Source organism: Strix uralensis, chromosome 4, assembly GCF_047716275.1.
Source record: "Strix uralensis isolate ZFMK-TIS-50842 chromosome 4, bStrUra1, whole genome shotgun sequence".
Classification (NCBI taxonomy): Eukaryota; Metazoa; Chordata; class Aves; order Strigiformes; family Strigidae; genus Strix; species Strix uralensis.
The window spans coordinates 81,840,297-81,865,232 of NC_133975.1; positions in this window are offsets into that span (position 1 = coordinate 81,840,297).

Sequence of the window (24,936 nt, forward strand, 5' to 3'; positions counted from 1 at the left end):
CCAAACTGCTATCCAGTGAAAGCAGTCTTCATAAGCAGGGCTGCATTCATGCTGCCAGGCACTCATTATTTCTGTTCAGTGGTGGCAGGAAGGCACCAGCTTAACTGTAAATATTAAAAGCAAGCTAAAAAATCTTCTGTTGGAGGGAAAAAAAAGTAAACACAACTGGTTGAGAACCCAGCTTTACAGTTTCCTGATGATCGAAGCAGAGACGATGATATTTATGACATCCAGAAAACACTAAGGGAAACATGAAATATTCAGTCTCCATAGCAGTGCTGAGAATGAAGTCTTTCTACCTGAAGTTGTATTAAAATATTTCCCTTCTCATCTTCCTCTTTGGAGGAAGAGGCTTTTTTGTGGGTGGCGATGGTGGGAAATCATAATTTTCAGTATTTAAGATATGAAGATCAAGATATATTCATTACTCTGAAATGTCACAGTAGAGTCCCAGGGCAACTGTACTCTAAGGGATTCCTTATCTTTCCACTCTGACTTGGTCTACATCTTTCCATCTAAACCTGAGAGCCATCTTGCTGCAGGAGGAGGATGATGGAAGATACCATATTGTGCTCTACAACATAAGTTGTTTGTATGATGTATTAATTACAAAGAACCCCGTAAACCCAGGGGTGTTGATATCCGGGAGATGCTCTGAGGGGAACACTCTCCCAAAGCCATGGTGAAGGACAGCTTTTGAAAACAGAATGGGAATGACAATTTCATAAAGTTTTCCTGTGGATCACATGAATAATCTAAAACAAAAAAAAAAAAAAACAGAACTGGATTCAAGCAGTTACCTCAGAGGCCATTCATCTGCCTCTTTCAGTCTCAAAGTACCCCAAGCACACACACCTTATCTCCAAAAGAAACATCCAAAGGAATAAACTTCCAACTTATCTGCATGTATTTGTGTTGCTGGGAGTTTTTTTGGCTGTAGGTACACTCCACGCTGTGCAGGGGTCCAGCCCAGGGTTGCATACTCGTGGTACTCTGGGTACACAAGCAAGTTTGCTTTTCTTGCATTGTGGCCTGGCTTGGAGTGAGCCAACACCAATGGTTCTCCTAGGTTGCTGTTAATTTTTACTTCTTTTTCTTTTGGTGAATTTACATGTGGCTGTAATCTGGTGCCTAGACATCCTACATGCATGGCAATTTAAAGGCCTAACACAAGTGCAGTGTGCCAGGTCTGGGAACAGAGTTTTTGTTTGAAGTTGTTCAAGTTATCTTAAAAGATATTCTTTGTTGGGCTCTTCTTTTTTTAGGAGGTTTTTGCATAAACTACAACTTCAGTATGTTCAGACAAAATTTTCTAATTTAATAAAAGGATTTAAAATTATCATTATGAAAACAGGAAAAAAGGCACTTTTGTTGACAGATGTATCTTGCTTTATGTTTCAGTTTACTGGTATCTATAAACATTTAGAGTAACTCTTCAGATTTCTAGATGGGCATTTCTTATGTTCATGTGTAAATAAACCACAAGGCCACAAATAAGCACTTGCCACTTTGAATGGTTTTTTGAAAGCTAACTGCAGTGGCACAGTTAAACTTCACAAAGCATACTTACAAGCAAGGATTTGCAAAGACATACAGACATACTGCAAGTTAAAGTCCAACAGGCTTGGCAAAACAAGCCTGTAATTTTAGCCAGTATAGTTATAAAGGACTCTTATGCTGATGCCTCAAACATATCACCTTGTTACTGCCTGTATCCTGCAGCTTGAGAACTGCTGTTCAAAGAGAAATGCAGGACTTAGAGCACGTGACCAGCGATGAGAAACGTTCCACTTCAGTATTCCATCAGATTTGTCTTAGGCCTTTGCGATGACCTAAGGGCTAGATCGAAGAGCTCATTTTAAAAGGGGGTTTCTTCCTCAACATCTCCAACTCTGCCAGGGTGAGGGACATAAGTAGTAAGAATATGATGCTACCTTATAACATCAGTGTGGAAAGGTTAGCACTGCAGCTTTGTCACTTCTACAACTGGTGTAAACACTAAATTGCTGCATAAACCAGTCTGATATTATGCTCATCTTCCTAGTATTTTTATCTTTCTACCAGCAATGTCAGCTGATTTAAGCCAAATAAATACTTAATGAGGTTAGCTCACCTGATGATATCTGTGCTTATCTCTTTCCAGAAAGTGCTCATACCTATCCAGAAATGAGACCCAGAGAACAAGCCAGCAGCAGGTAGCTGTGAAGCCTAGATGTCAGCCTGACACTGAAATGGTGACAGACCGCTGCAAAGCACCAGATTTCAAAAGAAGAGAAAATGAGAAACAGAGGCTGAAAAGGGGCAAATTAGAGGTAAATATCATTTGCTGTACTGAAAGGTAACACATCTTTTTGATGAGAAGCAGGGGTCCCCGGGAGGGAATGCCAGTGTGCATGTTAATGAGCTGTACCATCTGCCTTCGCATAGCATCAACAGTGGGCTCAGGGTGCCCATGTAGTGGCACCCCCAAAGAACCGAGACTGTCTCTAAGTGATACAATGAGAAGAAATAGGCTATTCTAGCCTGGGACAGACCTTAGTGCTAATAGAAATAGAATGCATGCAGTATCAGAGCTGTAAATCTATTCTTTCTTTATGAAAAGCACATTTGATTTGAGGATCATCCAGTGATGTACAGTGCTAAGTAATAATGGCAGGGCACTGGGGCGGGGAGGTGTCATGGGAGGATCAAGGCCTGATTCCACAACCCTGTTGGAAATGTGGAGTAAATCCAGAGTGCCAACTCCAGCACAGTTACAGTGATGTAAACCAGGTGTCAGTCAGACCTGGATCTTTCCAGAGGTTTCACACTGTGGTCAGTGATGAGCGTTAAAACCATGTTGTTCCAGTCCTAGACCCCTCCTCTAATCATTCTGCAGTGACATATATTTTTACCAGCCAGCTAGACTTCACCCTGTGCTATTTAAAGGTCTGTCCCTAGCTGTGTGTGTCTGGTGGGGTCAGGGAGAAGGCAGGGTCTTAGGAAAGACAGTGGTTTTACATCTATATGAAGGTATGATATACAGTAATGGACTAGGGTGTACGTTTCAGTTGGCCAAGGCCTTACGGGCATTACTCCAAAAAGGCTCTAGAGCTATGAGGGTGCTTGCGTTTTGCTTTATGGGGAGAGGCAGAAGAGGCAGAAAGCAAAAATACTTCTGCCAAAACAGTTCTTGTCGTGCAAAAAGAATTTGGACCTGATTTTTCTTAAATGCTGTGCAAATACTCAGGGTAAACATTGTGCTTAAACTTCCCTGGCTGTTCTACCAGGCAAGATATAATTGTCTCCATTACTACTTAGAATGGTCGTTCAGTCCAGATGCAACTTTATTTCTTTATCACTGTGATGAAGTATGTTTTACTAAACTTTGTTTTATTGCAGCTTCCCAGAAATGCATGTTTTAATATACCAGACAAGCATAAGCAATGAGCTCATATGCAGAAAAAGGTCTGGTTTATAGTTATTGAATATACATACTCTGTGTTTGCTATGAGTTTAATATGTATGTCATGCATTCTACTAAACAAGTCAAGCATAAATGGAAAAGTTGGGTAATAATGGAAAGAATCTAAAGCCTCTGAATGCAAAAGGACTTGACGGAAAGTCAGGTAGGAAGGAAGAGGTTTGATTAAGCTGTTTACACTTGGTTTTAATGGCAATCTCCCCAACAGCAAACTCCCCAAACTCCAAAACCCCAATGATGAAAGGGCATTTTTGAAGCTCATTGATAACAGAACAAGTATATCAATTAGCAGGTACATCTGACACAAGAGAAGATGCTCATTTTATTGGAAGCTGAAAACAGAAAAGCTATAGATTTTGTAACTCTAGAACACAGGTAGAAAAGCAAAATCCTGTGTGTTTAGCAGTTCAGGTCTAACTCCAAAAAGCAACTTTAAAAATAGTACTGTGGCATTTTATGGCCCTCCTCTTCCAACAATTCCATATGGAAGGTGCTTAGCTACAAGGAATCCGGTGGTTTTTCTGTCAGTAGCACACAGTCTCCCTGGAAGCTGAAAGTCAAACTGTGTTGCTTTTGGCTCACACATCAGCAACAACAAAAATAGGACCATTAGAAGGTACAGCATGATCTATAGTCTGTCCATGGACTTCAGAGGGTATTTCTTCAATCCCTCGCTTTTAAGAGCTTTTTTTAGTAGTTGTTATTAGTGTTGTTGTTTAGTATGTTTCATCTTTGGACCTGTTGGTATCCTTTTGAGCTTGGACATCTCAAGCCCTTTTCTCTAGGGTGACTAAAGGCAGAGGAGACAGCACCCTCTGTTTTTACCCCATTCCAGGGAACAGACATTGGCCCCAGCTGAAGAAAAGCAGAGCAGGTAAGCTGACTGTCATCAGCATTGAAACCCAACAGTGGCATGAGGTTCCTAGAACTGCATAAACCCTCCTAAGGTCTATCTGGAATACCTTGTTTCATCCAAATTGAAAGGTCCAAAAATTATTCCAATAAAATGTTTTACTGATAAATACTGAGAAAGGGGGTTGCAATCAGGCCTTGTTTGAACACTTCTTTGCACAGAATCAGCTGGGTTGGAAAAGCCCTTGAAGATCCTCCAGTCCAACCATTAACCTCACACTGACCGTTGTCAACTCCACCAGATCCCTCAGCGCTGGTTCAACCTGACTCTTCAACCCCTCCAGGGATGGGGACTCCCCCCCTGCCCTGGGCAGCCCATTCCAACACCTTACAACCCCTTCTGGAAAGAAATACTTCCTAAGAGCCAGTCTAACCCTGCCCTGGCACAGCTTGAGGCCATTCCCTCTTGTCCTGGCGCTTGTTCCTTGGGTCAAGAGACTCATCCCCCTCTCTCTGCACCCTCCTTTCAGGGAGTTGTAGAGGGCAATGAGGTCTCCCCTCAGCCTCCTCTTCTCCAGACTAACCCCCCCCAGTTCCCTCATCCGCTCCCCATCAGACCTGTGCTCCAGACCCTGCACCAGCTTTGTTGCCCTTCTCTGGACATGCTGGAGTCATTCAATGGCCCTTTTGGAGTGAGGGGTCCAAAACTGAGCCCAGTCATCAAGGGGCGGCCCCACCAGTCCGGAGTCCAGGGGTAAGATCCCTTCCCTGTCCCTGCTGGCCACGCTAGTGCTGATACATTCCCCTTCAAACAATGCACTGTTGATGAAATAACCAGGCTTTTGGACCCTTGGATTCAGGCATAGCGCTACTGTGGTGGGAAAGCACAAAGAAAGGCCTTGTCACTGTTGCACTGACCAGTGGGGTGTACCTGGTCCTCCTTGCTGATAGAGCAAAATCTGCAAAGGCAAGAGGCAAATAGCTCCCCTCAGGCTGGACTACTCTCTACACATCAGCTGTGCAGCTGCAGGAAAGCTCTGGTGCCAGATGATGAGCTGGCATAGTTCAATTGCCTGCACCTCACCCTCTTGATTAAAGGCAGGCATTTGCCCATGTTCTCTAAATTACTTGGGATCATTTACAGTTGTAAAAATATGCTGTTACAAAAGCTTTGTCATTCACCTTTAGGGATGAACATATTCAGCTCTGACAATGTTATCTAGAGAGAACAGCAGCTGCAATCATCTCAAACATGCTTGCAATATAACATGGCTTCAGGCGAAGCTCACTGACACCAATGCTGTGAAAGAAAGGAATGAAAATGAAGTGACCATTACAATGAGAAATGTGAGGCAGATGACACACAATTTTGCTTGAACAACCAAATTTCAAATTGCGCTGCCTGTCCTTCTTTTCTTTCCTAGTTCTCTGGAGGTCTTCTTTCTGTAGCAGTGAATTATTCCTGGGCTTCAACGTAATACAGTGAGCATCCCTGAAAGCTGTAGCCTTGTCTGTCCAGAGGAAAAGACTTCAGAAACACTGCCGTCTCCTGGCAGTCTCTCCACACCACTGCAGCTGCAGTGCAAGGACAGCCCTGCCAGAGGTCACAGGCAGATGTCACGGGCATTTAGTGGTAGGCAGAATACACAGCGGAAACTTCCTCACATTTCACAGATGAAGAGAGAGAGTTGGTTTTTTGCAAAAAAAGAAAATGAATCAGATGAGACAGGTGCCCAGTCAGATGATGACAAAGTAACTGAACTGCTGCCGAGTGAAAGGCAGCCCCGGATTCCCTTGATGGGTTTTTGTGCTTTCGTGAGCCTCATAGCAGCCCAGAATTCAGTCACCTTGCTGGAGCAGTTCAGCGTCTACATCGACAGACAGTCAGGAAGGTTTACAGCTCAGGAAGGCAGATGACCCAGGATGGCTTTCTCAGAAAGGGAAATCTTTTCCAAGCCAAACTTGCTGTACTGCCTCCAGCACATCCTGTTACGGACACTCTGTACAAAGTGTTACAGAATTTTTCAGTAAATAGCAGATGAAGGTATCCTAAATAATATGAATAATTCCCCCCCCCCCCCCCCCGCCCAGCATTAACTCAGGGAGGTTTTCTGCCATGGATTGCTTTAGCACTCATCACTTAAAAACAATCATTATCTCTGTGTATAAATTACCATCATTCAGAGTATTTTAGCGTGTATTCTACAGTGTGCTTTTAAAAGCAAATCAGCCCCTGTCTTAATTTTTGATGTATGAATTATTTCCTAGGATTACAGCCTTTAACATTAGGTGAATGAGAGTCAACTTTTCCAGTCCGTGGCTTTTAAACACTGTGGGTTTTTTCAGAAGAGTTATTTTGTGCGGGGTGGAAGACCTGCTTAAATGCAAGTCTGACCTGTACATCTGGCAGTCTACATGGGGCCTTATCCAGAGCCCATTAAAGTCACTAGGTGGATTTCCAGTGACCTGTGATGAAGAATCTTTTTATCCTGTGCCAAATGTATTGACCTGCTGTCCTGTAGGATACACTAGAGTTTGTATGAATCTTCTGTATATTGCAGCCTGCCCAGAGGTATCGTTAGAAAGAAATCCTTGCCCAGCTGCAAGCACCAGGTCTAGAGAGGGCATGTGTTTAATAGTATAGTGCCTCAAATGATGTCTGTTTTTTAATAAAGCTTAAAGAGGCTTTTCTGTGCCTCACCGAAATGACTTGAGCTTGAGCACAGGGGCTCTGAGTCAGAGTCTACTTCTATAAATGGAGATGTCCACAGAGCGAGACAGGTAGCTATCGAATATCACAGTATTGCATTCACTATATACAGTACTTATTTGCTACTAATTTACTTCCATATAAATTTTACTAATTCACTTTATAAAAAGCAGAGTTGGGTACAGCTTTGAGCAATTACTGATATTTTCAGTAATATTGTCTTCCCCTCCTCCCTCCCCCTTCTCCCAAAGGAAGATTTAGTGGGTCAACCTCTTCCCATTACATCCCACCATTTTTAATCGGAACAAGGTCAGACTTTGGAGTTTCACTGGCTGGATTTCAGGATGCTCCAAGGGTTAATGGGTAACTTTCCTAAAGGCCTAGCACATATTTCACCAGTGAGTGCCTGAGGGATAGGCACCTCTGCTTTTAAAAAACTTCTGAGCAAGCAAAAGCCATTGCTACTGAAGTGAGCAGCAGCTCAGGGGGTTTGAAGCTCTGCTTCATCATTTATAACACATTTATGCTGTACAGGCAGGTTCTCTAGCCCTGGTCCAGACTAGGTCTGGAGTAGACCCTCAATATGGTGCGTGTTGGTGGAGTATCTATATCTGCTGTGCCTTTGGTAGCTGTGTAGGAGATGTCAGGGCTGGGAGCTCAAGCTAGTTGTGCCCGTTGTTCTTACAGGGATGGAATGGAAACCAGGCTGGCAAGAACCTAGATCCCCTTACAATCAAGGAGCCAGCTCATGCCAGGGAAAAGCCAGCATACGAGCAAGGCCTAGGCAATATGGGTGACCACAGAGTTGAGATGCACACACGGGTTCAAGCCCAGAGCTAACATGACATGCTGCTCACATAAGAGGGGAAAATTCATGTGCTTAGTTGCCTCCTGCTTCAGTAGTAGAGCCCTGCTGTGGCCAGAATGCTTGCTGCCTTGTGAGACCAAGCCCCTAGATGCAGAATATCACTCTGATGTATTTAACATCAGGGGCTTTAGCAGTAGCATTGGTACCATGTGGGTAGTCCCACCAGCCTGTGACAAAAATCCTGAAGAGGCAAAAAGTACTGAGTGCAAATACAGCTGTGATAATACTGCCTTCCTAATGGATTGATGTAGCTACTGGCACCAGTACAGATTTGCAAGGCTAGGTAGTGTTGTAATTTGATGCGTTTCTTGCCTTATTCACTCAAATGTGTATAATTTTATTTTATGTACCCACACCTTATAACCCTTGGCTTCACCTGTCTGCTGCTGTAAAACACATGCCTGTCATTTTCTCAGATTTCTGACCTTTTCTCTCTCCTGTTCATAACTGACTAACTTTTTTTTTTCTCCCTTAAATGCACCTAGTTCTCCTTAATGATGTGATAGAGTTGCAGGGATGTTTTATGTAAAGTAGGGGGGGCCTGTTGTCTTTCTGTTGCAGAAAAATATTTGCTTCTTACGGCTCAAATTTGCTGATTTTTTTTAATTGGCTTTTGTTTTCCTAACTCCTTCCCTGTTTTGTCTTCAGGTGAACCCAAGGACTATCTGTAAACTCTCTCTTTGATCCTGCCATAAGCTGCAGCTCACTAAACTCTCCTTCATGGGTTTTTTTTTTTTTGATATTTGATCTGTTTGGATGTCCCTAAAAGTGGAGTGACTCTGAGGCAGTGATAAGGTGCCAATCAGTTTATTAAGTCATCCTTGTACAGAAGTGACAAGTTTCATCTGCTCTTAGAGCCTGACTAAATACAGCCAAGAAGAAACATTCATCTGGTTTTTATTTTTCTTAAACTCTGAGGTCAGCTGGTATCTAGCTTGCACTGCCCAAACCCACACATAAATCTGCTTTTGCATACACATACGCAGGGTGAAAAAGGCTGTTTGTTCTTTGAGAGCTGGGCCCTTGGCTGCTATAAGCTGCAGTAGCTGCAGTCCCCATGTTCAGGCCCGGGTACTGTTTTTACCTGGTCACGGGACCTGCCAGCAATCAGATTGATGTTAGGTACAGAGACTTCATAGACCTACAGCAACAAGATGGCCCTGATTACAGCTGTCTGTTGGACTTACCTGTTGTGGGTTGTAGGGCAAACGTTCCCAGCTGTGCTAAGTGAGGCTGGGCATGCATCAGCAAGGTGCTCAAACCACCCCTAGCAAAGTAAATTGTGTTACAGGTTGGTGATAGGCTCTGAGAGTGATCTCCTAAACTGCTAAAAACACTATCAAAAATAACTCTCATAGTCTGTCTACTCCTAAAATAACAGTAGAAGCAAAACAAAGGAGCACAGTTCTGCTCAAGAGGAAAATAAGGTTCCAAAGTTGTTTCAGTTATAAAGGTTACTGTAATCTCTTTTTTGGTGCCAGCATCCTCTGCACCAGTGTAGTCAGGCCTCAGAGGATTTGTTTGTTGTACAGTCAGTGGAATCTTAGTAGAGCATCGCCACATCTGCAGGGGATCCCAGCAGTGGAGTGGCACCCACAATGACTTGTTCTGTAGATGAGTTCCTATCTGTTTAGATAAAGCAGTGTCCTGTTAGCATCTTTGCACACTGGAGTCCCCCTCCATTGGTGCAGAAACTTGCGTAAACATGAAGAACTGCTTCGTTCAGACCAGTAATTTCTGGTGAAGGACAAACGAATCTTCTAGTTGCCTGTTCTCACTGCTTTTCCTGGGAAAGCCTTGTCACCTCATTTCTCCCACTCAGAGTTCACCTAGCCAGTCCCTAACTCTGATTTCTAAAAGCATACCGAAAAAAAGCGGCTAAGCCAGGGCTGCTAGCTGTGATGACAAAATGATTTGTGTAACTGTGACCTCTGACTCTTTCACGCCCTCACTCGGCATCCCCTGCAGCTTGGAGGCACAAGATCTGGGTATGGTTCCAATCTCTGCCACTGACTTGATGAATTTGAAAGAATTGTTGCATTTCTTTGGGCCTCAGTTTCCTCATCTGTGAGAGAATATGATCTTTGTAATGTACTGCAAGATCTTTGCCTGGAAAATGTTCTTATGGTATCTAAGTACTGTTATGCATTACAACAAATCAGTGCATGTTGAATTCTCTGATTTATTTTATTTTTTCTTTTTATTTGATTGAGGGCTTCCTTATACCTCTCTCCATATTTGCCTGGATGTGTGCATATAGTCCTGTTACTTGTCTGTCTCCCTAACTGATTACTTAATCTCGAGTTGAATTGACTTGATTTTGCTCAATGTCAATTAAGTACATCACAGAGGCAGAAAACCAAGGTAAAGCAATGCTGACAGCCCTATTTTAAAGCTGGCTTTTCTTTCTTTTCCAATATTTAATAACGTATGAAAGTAAAATGCTTAAGAGAAAGAAAAAAGAGGGAGGTCTGTTTTCTGCTGCCAAGACAATGAAAATGACGTGCAAATCATACAGTAATGGATGACTATGTTACTGCAGATCAACTGTGTTAAATCCTTCTGGTAATGAAAATAACTGTTTGATAGAGCAGAGTGAATACTGCACAAGAATTAACAAATGGTCATTCAGAGTCAACCGATTCATCTAATTATAATGGCGTCCCTGTGAACAAACATGGAACCTTTCATGCTCCGTTTCTGTGAAAATGCTAGCAAAAGGGTTTATAGGCAGGAATACTCATAAAAAACGAGTATTTGTATTTTGTATTTGTTGCGTGTTTTGCGTGGGCAGCCAAGGTCTGGCTCTGCTCCAGAGAAGCACTTGTGTTTCTGGCTAGTTTTAAGCCTACCTTTAAGTCACATCAACTTTTGTTCCATGTCAAGAAAATGAAAGCTTTGCCACTCGTTTTGAAGACAGGAGGTATGGGCATATCATCCGTGCAATCCAGATGGTGTTCCCATCCCTAATTTATCAGCTTCTGAATGTAAATAAAATGCTGTGTGCTGTGGAGCCATCAGCAGGCAATGGGGGTCTCCAAGGGGTGTGTTTGGCCCATCAGTGCTCCTAAACTCACCAGACAACAGCGCTGGGAAGAAAAAAAGCATGTTTCCCAGACAAGGGGATGCCTTGTTTCCTTGTTTCTCCTCCAGTGCATCGCTCAGAGGGTGGAACCTGGCAGTGAAATCTCGATGCTGGGCGTGAACTCCCAGCCCAGCTTTACGGCGATCAGGAAGGGTCAGAGGTAAGGACGTAGACTGAGCTCAGCCAGTGTGCCATGAAAGCAGGTACTTCACTAGCCAGCGAGCCCTCTCTACCCTTCAGGCTTTTGCTGCTGCCATCTTCTGAGCATTTATCACGCTGTTAGTGCTTTCTTCTTCTGGTGAGTCCACTTTGCAGTGACATACAGATGCCCTTTTTACTAGAAGACTGACACCAAGTTTTTCTGCCCGGGCTGGGTAGGGGCAGCAGGCATTTGGGTGGTGCTTCTGCTGGCAGTGCCTCCTCAGGGAGCTGCTGGGGTGAGAGCAAATGGCTGTGGTGCTGCATGGCAAGGCAGGTGAATCGATGAGCCTGTAAAGAGATCTGGAGGCTTACTGGGAAGTGTGTTGTTAATGCTATTAAATATTACTTAGGCCTATACAGCAAGCTGCATGTTCAACAGTTTAGACTGTAATTGGTAGCTGATGCAGAAATAAGACAATGTATGTAAATCCTGTTGAAAGCTAATATCATTTTGGCTTCTCAGATGGATTAGCAGCCTCTACAATTAGCAGTGTGTTCAGCTGATGACATTAGTGGAGAATCTATCATACCGTGCCGTAGGATGCGTTCAAATGTGAATACAGTAGAGGCACCACTTTTTCCAACCTTAGGAGTATTGCCAGATAACATAGAGCCCATGCTGTGTCCCTTGTCAGGGAGGAGGCTAGGAGCCACAGGACCGTGTGACTGACTTCCAGTAACCTTGACTCTTTCTCCCTTTTCTCATTATGTTCATGGTTTATGGTTCCAGATGAGAAGCCAATGATGCCTCATCCATTTTTTGCCTGCCCTGCTCTTTTCCTGCGACACGACAATGTTTTGGGGTGGAGGGCAAAGAGGGAGAAAGAGAAACCTCCCTCCTCTGGCCAAAGCAGTTATCCCCAGCTCATGCCATCTAAAGTCCTTTTATCAGCACATTTCCATGGACATGCATACCACTCTGTCTTTATGTATCTATTTAGAAAAAGAGTTAGATGGAGACACACACATAAAGCCCAACAGATGTCTTTCCAACCATTCATAAAGTCTAATTTTTGCAGCAAGCATTTGAAGAGTGGATAAATTGGGTCCTAGGACCCATGGTGGATGAAAGAGAAGTGCAGATGCACTGCAACCACCTAAAGTATGACCAGTCTGATTTTTTTTTTTTTAATGCATTTGGGAACAACATGCTGCTGTTCCACCTCCCAGTTGTTTTGAAGTTCTAAGACATGGCTTTTTACTCCGTCCTTCAATAAATGAGCAGTTTGTACTTTTCTATGGCTCAGTATATATGGTTTCTAGCACTTAAGGACCTCTGACAGTCACGTCATACCTGGCTGCAGATCCCTTACATGTCATCGCAGGCCTCTTGTTTTTGAAACTTGTCATGCAGAATTTTAAAAGAGAAATGCACTGATAATGATTTTCCCCTCAAATTTGGATGCATCAAAGAAAACATTTCCTAGTGGTGCTCAACATAAGTAAATTTTCTTTGCATCTACAAATTTGAGAGCACCTCAGACGTTGTTTATAGAGGCTACTAGTGTGTGATGGCTTCTCGGCTTAAATTATTGTTAACTCTACTCTGCTATGAGCCATTTGGCAGAGATTTTCCTGCTTTCTATTTGTACAGTAACAGTTACAGTGGGTGCTGGGCACTAGGCAACGCAAAGGATAAATGATAGTGGTATTACTGGAGACCTCAAAAGTCTCTGAGAAGTCTTAGTTACAACACAGTTATTTTAGATGGAGCCATCCCTGCAGGCAGGTGAATGGTAGAGGCTTCACTTATTACAGGATCCTCCAGGTTTTGTGTGGCAAACAATCAGTACCATTCAGCACTCTCTTCTTTGGATAACTTTTTTATTGCAGTGAACACGCTTTGCTTGCACCCTGTCCAGATCAGCTCTTATCTTATTTTTCTGTCATTTAAACGATTTTTCATGAGAGGAGGGTGAGACCGTAATAGCAATACTGTCTGTATGTTTTCTAAGGCCATGTCACATCACCTCAAGCTTCCCTTTTCGCTCCTTCCCTTCTTTTCAGAACTTCAGGCAACATGTTGTCACTGGCAGAGCTGGAGTGGCGTGGGGAGGGCTGTCACGGTCGCTTGCCAGGAGCATAGAAAAAATCTTCATCCCGGTGAAGCCAGCAAGATCTTTGTCACTGTCGTTAACTGAGACTTCACTCTGTTTCTAAACAGTGCTGAGGAAAAGGACAAGTGAGCTGGATACAATGAAAAGAACCTGATTGCTTGATGGAGGACAAAAAAACTCTTTTCTGCAATTCCTGCCAAAGTAAAATGATTATTCCCCCCTACAGTCCACCACTGTCCTTGATCAAGCATTGAACATTGAATATGTGATTTACAGGTAGAAGTCTTTGCCTGCAGCACCATTTTTATTTGTGCTTTTTTCCCCACCAGCTGCTCTGAGAAGGTCAGTTTTCAAAACAGCCTGTAGAAATACGCAGGTGAATGCTTACTGCTTTGAAAATCCCAGAGAAGGTTTAAATCCACACACAACATCATGTACACAGCGTTTTCAAAAGTAACCCTGCATACAGGGCTGTGCCAGCAGCTCGGTCTCGGATGACACAGAGGCTTGCCTGTGTGTGGCCCCCTGCACAAGCGGGACAAATGGTGGGAAGGAGAATCAAGTTCTGGAGATGCATCTGTGGAAAAGAGGGTCTCTATTCTTTCATGATAGAAAGACAATTTTAGGCTCGCTGTGGGGGATATAGCTGCCCCATTGTTTTAAAGTTTTTAAAGGATTTATCTCGTTCTGCTCACAAACACACTCTTCAGAAATGTTAATCTCGCTATTGTTCTTAATTGTTTTGGGAAAGCGGGAGATATTGTTCCCTAAAGGATTTTAAGTTACTAAGAAGTGTTCGCTAAGAAATGTGATGTACTTTTTTTCCACAGCTGAGAGTGTTAGCCAAAAGTGAAGTAAAGAAGGAGGGCTTCATTGTAGAAGTTCTTTAAATAGTGTTACTATGCTTCTTGGCTATCCTCTTTAAAGCCATTTTAATAGCAAGCCCACTCAAGCAGTCTGACAGCTCACATCACTGCCTACGTGGCTACAGCCCAAATGTGCAGGGGTGGCAGGGGAAGAACTTTGCTTGTTGGACCTGGCTGTGCCTGAGCTGGGAGCCCTCCAGGCAGACACCTTCTTGTCTTTAGCGAGGGGGATTCCCTAGGACAGCCCTGTATGAGCTGACAGATGCTCGAGGATGCAAGGCTGCTCCAGGAGTCCTTCCTGCTTCTCTGGGAGCTGCCCAGCAAAGCCACCGTGCAAACTTCTGTGGACCCAGTTGCTTTTTTGGTGGTTTGTGTTACAAAACTTTGTTCTGTGTTTGGCTAGCTCAAATGTGGTCAAGCCAACTGCAAGGGAACTTTTAGATGGTGGCAGCGGCTGTTGTTGCTATTTTTGTAATTTTGGTTTGTTTATGCTCAACTTCTAAAGCAAACCTCCTCTTCAAGAACAAAGAGCCTCAGCAAACCCCAGTGACTCAAGTCTCTCCAACGTGTCACCAAAAGAGCCAGGGGCAGAGTTTAGCTCAGCAGATTTTATCTCCACATGTACAATGACAAACCATCCTGGCATGTTTCAAAGAGGAGGCGTAGGTTATCATTGCGTATGTCTGTCACATGTGCAGTGTTGGTTCAGCCATGGGAACAGAACGACAGCCTGTTGCAGAGCCTAACAGCTCAGCAGAGTAAACAGCCCTCGTTGGCCCCAGTCCTTCGAAGAGTGGCATGCGCCTCAGTCTGTTTCCTCAAAGTCCCATGGGGTTGCTGTCGTGCCCACCTCCACTTGTGGTCAGGAGGAGGTCTGTGACTTCTGAAAAAGGAGAAGAGGGTTGTTGGAAGAAGCTACTCTTCAAGCCCTTGACCTCGATCTCTCCTTCCTTCTCCCTGCCAGAAGGCAAGTAACTGCTGTCACTAAGACAATAGTATATTCTCTGGCTCCCCTAGATGTTTTAAACCACTTGGTACCCTGAATTAGGCTAGGAAGACAACCGTATGTTTTTTCCTGGCTGCTTCTTCAAATTGACTCTTCGAGATTCAATAACAACATCATGATACTGATATCTGACAGTGAAAGGACTTTTTATCATTCCCTGTGAATAAACAAGGCCTCATGGCTGAGAACGAGAAGAAAATGAATACTGTCTGAAAGGGTCCTGTGACCTGAAGAGCAGGATGAGCCTGAGCTACATGCACATGCCAGCCTGTGAGGTTTTCTTCACATATCAAGTTCAAAGAGTATTAGGATGCAACAGGGAAACATTTCAACATTTCTGAGAGATGTGAATTAATTAGCAGAAGCCTGATGAGAGACAAAAAATAATCTTCACAGGGGAGAGCTAGAGCACGTAGAGGTTTCTTGCTAAAACACAACCTGCCCAAGAGCTCACAGCAGTACCTGGGATGGGAGAGTGCTGCCATACGGAAGCTCTGTGCTGTGTATATCCGAGTGAATAGAGCCAGAAAAACATATATTGCAATAAAGGTTATACCTGAGAATGCACAGAAAAGAGAGCAGGGTCAACAAAACATACCTGGAGAAAACTGTCTCCTTGCATAACCCACCTAAATATGGAGAGACATGTTCCGTTCTGCTCCCTGGATGACAGTTATTGTGTATCGGGAGGCTGTAGGTTTGTGTTCTCCTCCCTGTTCCTGGGCTGTGACAGTCAGCTGGCTCAGTGTTAGTGTGCAACAGCTACAGCCACCTGCGGGAGGAGGCACCTACCCTCATCTGGTTTCCAGTTGTTCATCCCTGCCCTCTGCCCAGTGGGCCCTGCATACTCAAGTCCATTGATCCCTCATGTAAAAGCCCACTGTTTTCACCCTAAATCGCAAAGAACTGTTATTTAAAGTCCTTCACAGTAGCCAGCACAGGGCAGAAAGCTGTTGCACTGGCAGCTCAGCAGGAAGTGGTGGAGGAGCAGGAACTTCTTAGGTCAGCGCAACCACAACTGAGAGGGGACTCGTGGCCAATGCTGCTGCATACTGGCCTGTGCTTGTGTTGGTCTGTGCCAGAGGTCTTTTGCAAGCCCTGCTACTTAGTGTCCACATAAGTCCAGGGCTTATGTTGACCTGTTACTACGCTTGGAGTTCTGGGAAAGAGAGCACCATTGCTGATACCAAATTGCATATGTGACACGTGGAAAAGTGCTGGGACAGCAAAGAAACGGAGGCCGTAGCAACCTTGGAGGTGTCATCTATGCTTTTTAATTAATTTCTTTGTAGGTAACTCGGACCATAACATGTCCTGGTTGTTTTGTGGTGGTGTTGTAGATGATGATGATGATCTTTTAATGAGCTAATACATTCATTACTCACTACTCCAGCATGTAAGGCAATTACTTCTGTTCATTCAGAAACTAAAAGGGATTTTTTTCTGGACAGGTTGGCAAACATCCCTTAGCCCAGGATCCAAGGGCATCGTCCTCTCTCAGCTGCACAGCTTTGCATTAATATTTGAAAAGGTTTACTGCAAAATTTAGGGTCGGAGTGTAGTATTTTATGCAGTTATTTCAAAATTCATAGATTCCTAGATTTTTCAGGCCAGAAGGGACTATTATGCACACCTCCTCTGACCCCATGTATAAAGTAGGTTACATTTGTTTAAAGTTTCAATTTGTTTTCCTGAGCAAACTTGTATTTATTATATATAGTTTGGTACCGAAGAGTAGCTAGTGAAAAGGTTGAAACCCATAAATATTATATCAGACCACCTGGTGCTCTGAAGCTTGCTTCTGAATGATGGCCACTCAAAACGAAGAGCAGCTTGAAAGGCAGCGACATATAATGATGTGACTATTGCAAAGAGCAAATGAATGTCTCCATATTAGGGAAAGTCGTTTCTGGGAGGCTGGTTTCAGTTCAAGCACTGTTTTTTCCCTTCAGCAAACAAATGCTTTTTTCACTCCACATATCCTTTATTTTGGAAATAGGGAAGCAAAAAAAGAGAGGAATGTTTCTGTAGGAGCTCACACCATATCTGAATAGCTCAGTAATGAAAAGCCATCTCAAACTGACAAGGGAATGCCCCTTACCAAAGGGCATTTACACTTAGGGGTGCAGCATGCAGAAAATAGCCTGATAGCTGCATAACTATAGTCACTATAGTGTAATGATTCATCTGAATAGTGGGGAAACATATTTTGTATTTACTGACGTCCTATTGTGTGATTGAAGATGTGTTGAATGGCTCAAGAGAGATGTTTCTGTTGTAACATCTCTGTTTTAAACAAAGATAAAAAGGAAGGGCCATGGGATTCTCTGAGCAGACGTCTCTGTGACACTAGCCTGGGCTTTGATGATCTTGCTTTCCCTCGGCCTATTGCTCACGCTAGAAGCCTGCAGGAGTGCTTCACAGCTCAGGACAGACCCACCATGCAAAAAATACAGGTTCTGTCTTGATGATTAACGGTAGCTGTTTGAAATAATCCAAATGCTGCTCTCTGATCTGATAAAAAGAATAAATACATTGGGTGTGAATGATGGGAGCTAGGGGGAGGCACTGGGAGGGAATGAGGACAGGAGTTTTTGACAGGCTCAGTTTTCTGAGAATGAAACATCTTTCAGGGTTTTTTTGTTTGGTTTTTGGTTTTTTTTTTCTCCTCCAGATGTTGCTGTGCTGGAGGCTTGCCCCTGATCTGGAGGCTATGTTTTACTGGAGTGCTCCGTGGGCTGCCTGAGATGGGAGAGCAAAGAGATTCTCCCAGAAAATGGCAGCACAAATGCTCTGGTGGCACAGAAGCAGTTCCACTCACCGTGCAGCCACGAGTGAGTTAACAAGGGGAAGTTCCCACAGGTACAAAATCCAGCAGTAGAGTTCAGCAAATCACGAGGTACTGACTGCCAGCTTTTCTCAAATCTTGCCCAGCTCATTTAGCCTTCTGTACATCTTTCTAGGCTATATTTGGTCTCTGCACACCCCATTTTACTCCAGTGAAGACCAGATACCTAAAGATAAGAATATACGTGGTATGAACACATACTTGCTGTGTGCAAAGACATTACTGCCTTTGTAGAAGCAGATTAGCCCCCAGAAAATGAGTGAACCATTCTGCATCAATCAAAAATAAATACAAGAAGTTAGAAAAAGTCACGGTGTGCAGTAACAAGAGAAATTAAATTAATTACATCTCTGCAATGTGCAAAGGTATTCTCCTGCACAAAGTTAGAGATTTTAATTTGATTCGTCATTTCACTCTCCCAGTTTACGATGATGTGACTTAGTTTTTTGTCAATACAAGTCTTTTGCTACTCCTGCTGTTAAAACACCCATCCTTAGGTTCTTTCTCTTGATTTTAGAAGATGTTACAATCATCATGTAATCATGTTCTAATCATTATTTATGATCACATCAGCTGGCTTTAAGGTCCTAATCTTTTTCTTCATAGCTTTTAATATACTTTAATAATCTTTCCATTAAAACTGCTGTTGCCTAGATGTGACACAAGTATCATATTAGATCTAGTTACTGTTATTACCTTTGTTGTTTTTAATTATATATTGAAGAAGAGGGAAACTGCTGGCTCTGTGGAAGAGATCTGGTGACACAAGGACTGTTTTAAGCAAAACACAATTAATACAACAGCCAAACTGTATAAAAAATGGAACAAAAATTAGGAGCCACTCATAATATATGTTTTGTCATTTTCTGCACGTTTGTTTGACAGACTGTGGTTATGTGACTGTAAAGGAATGGTGAGTGCTGTAAGTTGTTGTTTCTCTATGAAGTCCTCTGAGCATCCATTCTGGATGTAATGAAAGACCTTTGTACACTGAAATTCAAGGGTCTACTCCTGAGCTTCTTGACCAATAGGGGGGTTTTTTTATTTGTTTTGTTTTTTCAAGGAAGGTTTTGCAGTGTGGTGACCTATTGGCAAATAAGTTGATGGCAGGTTGATGGGTTAAAAAGTACAGTCTCAGGCATGGTGCTTGGCCTGGAGTACCAAAGCAGGGGTGTTGTGTGCAGGTTGAACTAAGCATGGTGCTCCTTTTCTCATTCTGGGGATGTATGTGTGTAAAGGGTGAGTTCTTCAAGGAAGAACTGCACTGCATGACCGTGTGGTTGGGTAGCTTTCTAGCATCTGCCACGGAGGTGTTTGCACCCAAGGTGGCTGTTTGGGCCCTTTTTGCAGGCAGTGCACAGAAAGAATTGGGCTTTCCCAAGGTAAAATTCATCTGGCCTATTTTCAACATCATATTTTGTGATGAAATAAACATGGTTCCTAGAAATTCCTGTACTGAATAGAAAGGCAATCTACTGTGATTAGCTCTTGTTTGGACAGCAAACCTTTAATCATCTTAAATTTGGGTGAGAGAATCCAACCTCACCTGTCACTGCAGGGCTCCAGTTTTTGAAGGAGCTGCTGGGAGCTGTTCAGGTATATAAAATAATAATTTAAATCTCTAATTTTGAAACAAATTAATTCATGCTTTTGTCTGTTTACAAATACAGATCATTTTTGTATCAGTAGTTGCTTACAGCATGTGATGAGTTTGTGCTCTGGCACAGCAGCATTTGTTTTTAGCAGTGCTGTAACACAGATCGATCAGTGAAGGAGAAGAAAACATAACAAGTGGCAGAAAAAAGGTTGGATACCAACTGCTAGCAAGAAGCTGCATCTGCTCTACTGCTCTGCTGTTTCCTTTTTAAACAGTTTTTGCTCTCCAGGCAAGAGATTTTCAGGCCCATATGTGAGGAGGGCCTCTCTTCAGGCACAGCCAGGATGTAACAGCCCTAGTCTTGGGGACATTCAGTCTGTGGACGTGTTCAGTCTTTTTCTTTTTTTTTTTATTTCCCTGCCCTCAGCAGAGACTTGGACTTAGAGACTGAACAGAGCCCACCCATGCAGATCAGACAGCAATGGGAGTAACTTGTCGTTACTTCCAGGTGCAAACTTTCAGATCAGTGATGTGGGATTGAATGTCAGGCTGGTGTCAGCCATCCAGGGGCTCACAGTCTCTGTCTCCAACACTACAGAGAGATACCTGTGTTCTCCTTATGCACTGAAGGGTAACTTTCAGATCGTAAAAACACCTCGCAATCACCTTTAGGAATTTCCCAAGGATATGGAGCCAGTATGATTCACATTACTAAATCAGTCAGAGCCTTGATCATTCTTACTATCATTCCCATTATATATTATGTCAAGTAGTTGGACACATGTAAAGGAATAAGATGTCTGGAAATAGCAAGATGAGAAAGAATAGCACTTTTCTAAATTATATTATTGTGAGCTTTATCAAACAGCTATCAATATATCCAGAACTACATCCCCCACATGCTGTGACCTGTCTCTTGGTGCTTTGCCCTGGCCAGAGCTGTACAGTTTTCTATAAAATCCTTGCACACGGACACTTAAGAGTGCATGTACTAAAACCAGGGGAGGAGCTTGAAGGCTCTCTCCCAGACCTGTTCAGTTCTGCAGTATAGGTGCTTTCAAAGCAGGTTTTAGGGAGAAGTGTTCCATTAATGTGGACCAGATGCAATAAGTTCTCATACACAGGAAGATAGATCCACCACCATTTGTGAAACAGAGGGGAATGGCACAAAAGAAAGGGCAGCTTCTCCACACACTCCTGTTTTAAACTCTGAGTTTGTCTTAGCAGAAAAAACATTGAATGTCAGATGAACTTGCCCCCTCCTCAGCCAACGGCTGTCTTTGCTGGGTTAGGTGTGTTAGCAATGCCCAGGTAGCACTTGTCAGCTGTTTAGGAATCTTCTTTTCCTTTCTTTTCAAATCACTTTAGCTCAGAGAGTTGGGGTGGGTTTTTTTTTCTTCTGGTCTTTTCTTCCATCTGACTTAAGCCACTGGTCTATCTATTAATTTATTACTGTTTTCCTGTTGGAGTAGCATGCAATGATAATTTGTTACCGTGAAGCCCATAATGACTTTTAATTGTGGCTCCTAATGCCACACGCTGTCATTTAAATCTCAATGGCTGTCACTTCCTCCTTCTCTCCCAGAGAAAATACGGCTCTTTCCCCCTTCAAACATCTGCATTAGCGCACAGTTTATGCCTGCCTCAGTTGGGCTAAGTGAGTCACAAAATGCCAGATCCTCGAATTATTAGCTTCTCTGACTTAGCCCTGGTGGAAAAAAACCCCAACATAATCTATTTGTTACATTCAGCAGACACTCTGGGTACAAGAGAAACATTGCAGTTTCAAAGAGACATGTCCTTGGCAATATGCTCATGTGGGGCTTTTTCGTATGGAGAGGTCCAGCCTTGTGGATCTTCCCATCTTTTTTAGAAAGAAGCAAAATCATCCAGTCAATTATTTTTGTTGGTGTTTTCGTGAGCAGAGTGAGATGGTCTGCTGCACTGCAGTCACTGGAGTTCTTCCTTCTCCTTTCAATGGCATTGAATTTCAGGCCCGTAACTTAGCACGCAGCAGTTTTTACCACCTTGTATACATACGAAGAAGGGGAGGCAGAGAGGTTTCTGAACACATCTCAGCAACAGTGCAGTATATAATGTCAGTAAAGTTCTCGTTCAAGTAATGTGCTATATTTGAAATAGAATAATATTTTTAAAGAACTGGGGGGACAGCTTCTGCAGTGCGTAGGTCACCCAGATCTGGAGGTAGCCACATGGTTTCCCTTGATGAGAAGCCTGCCAACAAGGTGTGAGGAGCTAGTAAACCTCACAGTTTCACCCTGGAAGAAGCACACAAGATGCCACAAGGCAATAACTGTTACATCTTTCCATTAGGACCCAGCATATGAGGAAGCAGTCTTGCTGAGTGCTGACTCTTTCACCTGTCTGCATGCCCAAAGCCTGATCAGTATAATGCCAGTCAGGTCTATCATGTGGTTTTGTAAGGTTGGTCATCCTAGGGAAATAACTCTGGGAATTCTGCCCTGGGAAACATGAGTCTCCCAGCTTGAGCTACCCCATAATGCTTCTCTTAGCTTGTCACCAGCTGTAGTCTTGTAAGCTCTTACATGAACCAGACAGAAAGGAATAAAACCACAAATGGCTGGCATAGTTTTATGTGGTCAGTCATCTCTGCTGCAAAAACACCCCCGAAGGAACAGACAGAGGAGACTGTGGTAGCAGAAGATACTAAACTATTTGTCATGTGTTGAAAAGAACCATAGGCTCATAGAACAGTTTGGGTTGGAAGGGACCTTAAAGACCATCTAGTTCCAACCCCTCCCTGCCCTGGGCAGGGACACCTTCCACTAGCCCAGGTTGCCCAAAGGCCCGTCCAACCTGGCCTTGAACCCTTCCAGGGAGGGGGCAGCCACAGCTTCTCTGGGCAACCTGTGCCAGGGCCTCACCACCCTCACAGGAAAAAACTTCTTCCTTACACCTAATCTAAATCTACTCCCTTCCAGTTTAAAGCCATTACCCCTTGCCCCATCACTACGTGCACTTGTAAAAAGTCCCTCCCCACCTTTCCTGTAGCCCCCCTTAGGTACTGGAAGGTCGGAGCCTTCTCTTCTTCAGGCTGAACAGCCCTAACTCTTTCAGCCTGTCCTCACAGGAGGGGTGTTCCAGCCCTCTGATCATCCTCATGGCCCTCTGGACTTGCTCCAACAGGCCCATGTCCTTCCTGTACTGAGGACTCCAAAGCTGGGGGCTGGACACAAGACTCCAGGTGGGGTCTCACAAGAGCAGAGTAGAGGGGGGCAATCACCTTCCTCGACCTGCTGGTCACGCTTCTTTTGAAGCAGTCCAGAATACAGTTGGTTTTCTGGACTGTAAGCACATACTGTTGGCTCATGTCCAGGTTTTCATCCACCAGTACCCCCAAGTCCTTCTCCTTGGCGCTAGTCTCAATCCACTCTTCACCGAGCCTGTATTTGTGCTTGGGATTGCCCCAACCCATGTGCACTTCAGTTTGGCTGAAAATATTTTTGCTTTTGTTAATAAGCATGAGGATAGGAGTGAGAAACTCGTGAGTGAGAATGAGGACATGGTGAGAAACTGTTTTACTAAAAACCATGGTGGCTTCTGGCTTTGACAGTAACGCAGTCTGCTTTTGCAGCAAAATGGGTACTATCTGTAGGAGCTGACAGGGCTATGAGCTGACTCTTCTGTAGTCAGCAACCTTCATCCTTCCCTTCTTCAGCTACTTTTCCCCTGGTATGAACAAGCTGAAAGAATCTTCTGACAGCAGTTCCTCCCTGCAGGTCCCTTTGGAGCTGCCCTGGGCTTGGCTACTTAGTGGCTGCGCCAGGGAGAGTGCTTGTGTGAAATGTGGTGAGACTCAGGGCCACGTCCTGCCTTGGCCAACATGGAAAGCTGACTGCTCTTCCCCACCAGCAAAACAGTATGGGAAACACTTTAGCTGTTTCTTGAAATCTTGCTGATGTGGTGGGTAGAGAGGTGTGGGAGTGGCAGTGGGTACAAGTCTTGCAGTTGTAGCTCATTAATTTAGAAGGTTTTGACACCTTGTGATTCTCCTGCACTCTGTATGTAGAATTAACTGGCAAACTAAGCGTAGTCCAGGTGAGGTACATGGCTTAGTAGCAGCAGCCCCATTTGAGAGGCTCAGGGCTAAATGAATGTCCTTAGCTCTGGTGGTGGGATGCTGAGGTGACGGCTGTGGCGGGCTGGTTGTCCAGAGCTGCCTTTCCAGAGTCTGTTGCACAGATACACGGAAAGCCACAGTGATGGGCCCTGTCAGCACAGCCCGCTCCTTCAGCTCAAGCTCTTCAGTCTTGCAGCAGGGGGGAGCTCTGCATTTTCAAGGGGAGGAGGGGATGCTTAAATTGGCAGCTGGAAAAGATGCCATAGGTTAGCTTCTGTGATCTAAGATGCCCCAGCAGAGATCAGTGCAACATCTGCTTTGCTTGTCTTGTGCATACCTACATATTCATGCACAGCTTTCCAAACCCTCAAGAGACAACTGAGCATATAGGAAGAAGAGTTCTAGTGAGCTGTAAACCTCCTGCTTTAGCTGATGGGAGATGTAATGTCTTTTCTGTCGTATTTTCAACTCCAAAGAGTTTTTCAGACTTACAGAAACAGATCTTTTAGAGGGTGCCTGCCTCCTCACCTGTTTCCTGATAAATGCAAAAGATTTGGCAAATAGGAAATTGCCAAGAATAAGCACGTACTAAGAACTAGGCTATCTGGGGAATAATGCATCTTTGTACAGGCCCCATGAGCTACTGCCATGTGAGTAAACGAAGCACAAGAAAGTGATGTACAGTCCTGGCAGGACGTGGGCGGCCCCGCAGTGAAGAAAGGTTCCCAACACATCCAGTGAGGAGTGTGGAATGTGCTCTTCGCTGGAGCCAGGCCCTTCTCTCTAACGCCGGCCAAATGAAAGGAAATCAATGGATCGTATGTTAGAACTGCCAGAGAAGTGGATCCTATGCGACTACCAGCTTCCCAGAGCAAGGATAAAGCACAGCTCCTCAGACCTGCCAGGGTGGTCCCTGCAGTTTGTGACTTAAAAGCTGCACGTTGCAAAAAGCCTGATCTGGGTGTGAGCTGCAGAACACTCTGTGGAGCTTGTTCTGGCGGAGCAGGAAAGGAACCACTGCACATCCCTTCCTCCACGCTTGTTTTAACTAAGCCTTGTCTAGAGGGGAGGCTCTTGCTCAAATTTGATCAATATTCTGAGTGCACCAACATTACAAACATCTGTGCTATTCTCAGTTAAATCCATCTTAAAAGAACTTGTTGTCTTGACATTGAAGATCACACATCTTTGCTCCAATCCTCAAGAAAAATCACAAAAGTACATAGCAAATCTCTCCCTTTGGGTACATCCCAGATTTACTCTGCACCTGGGAAAGGACAA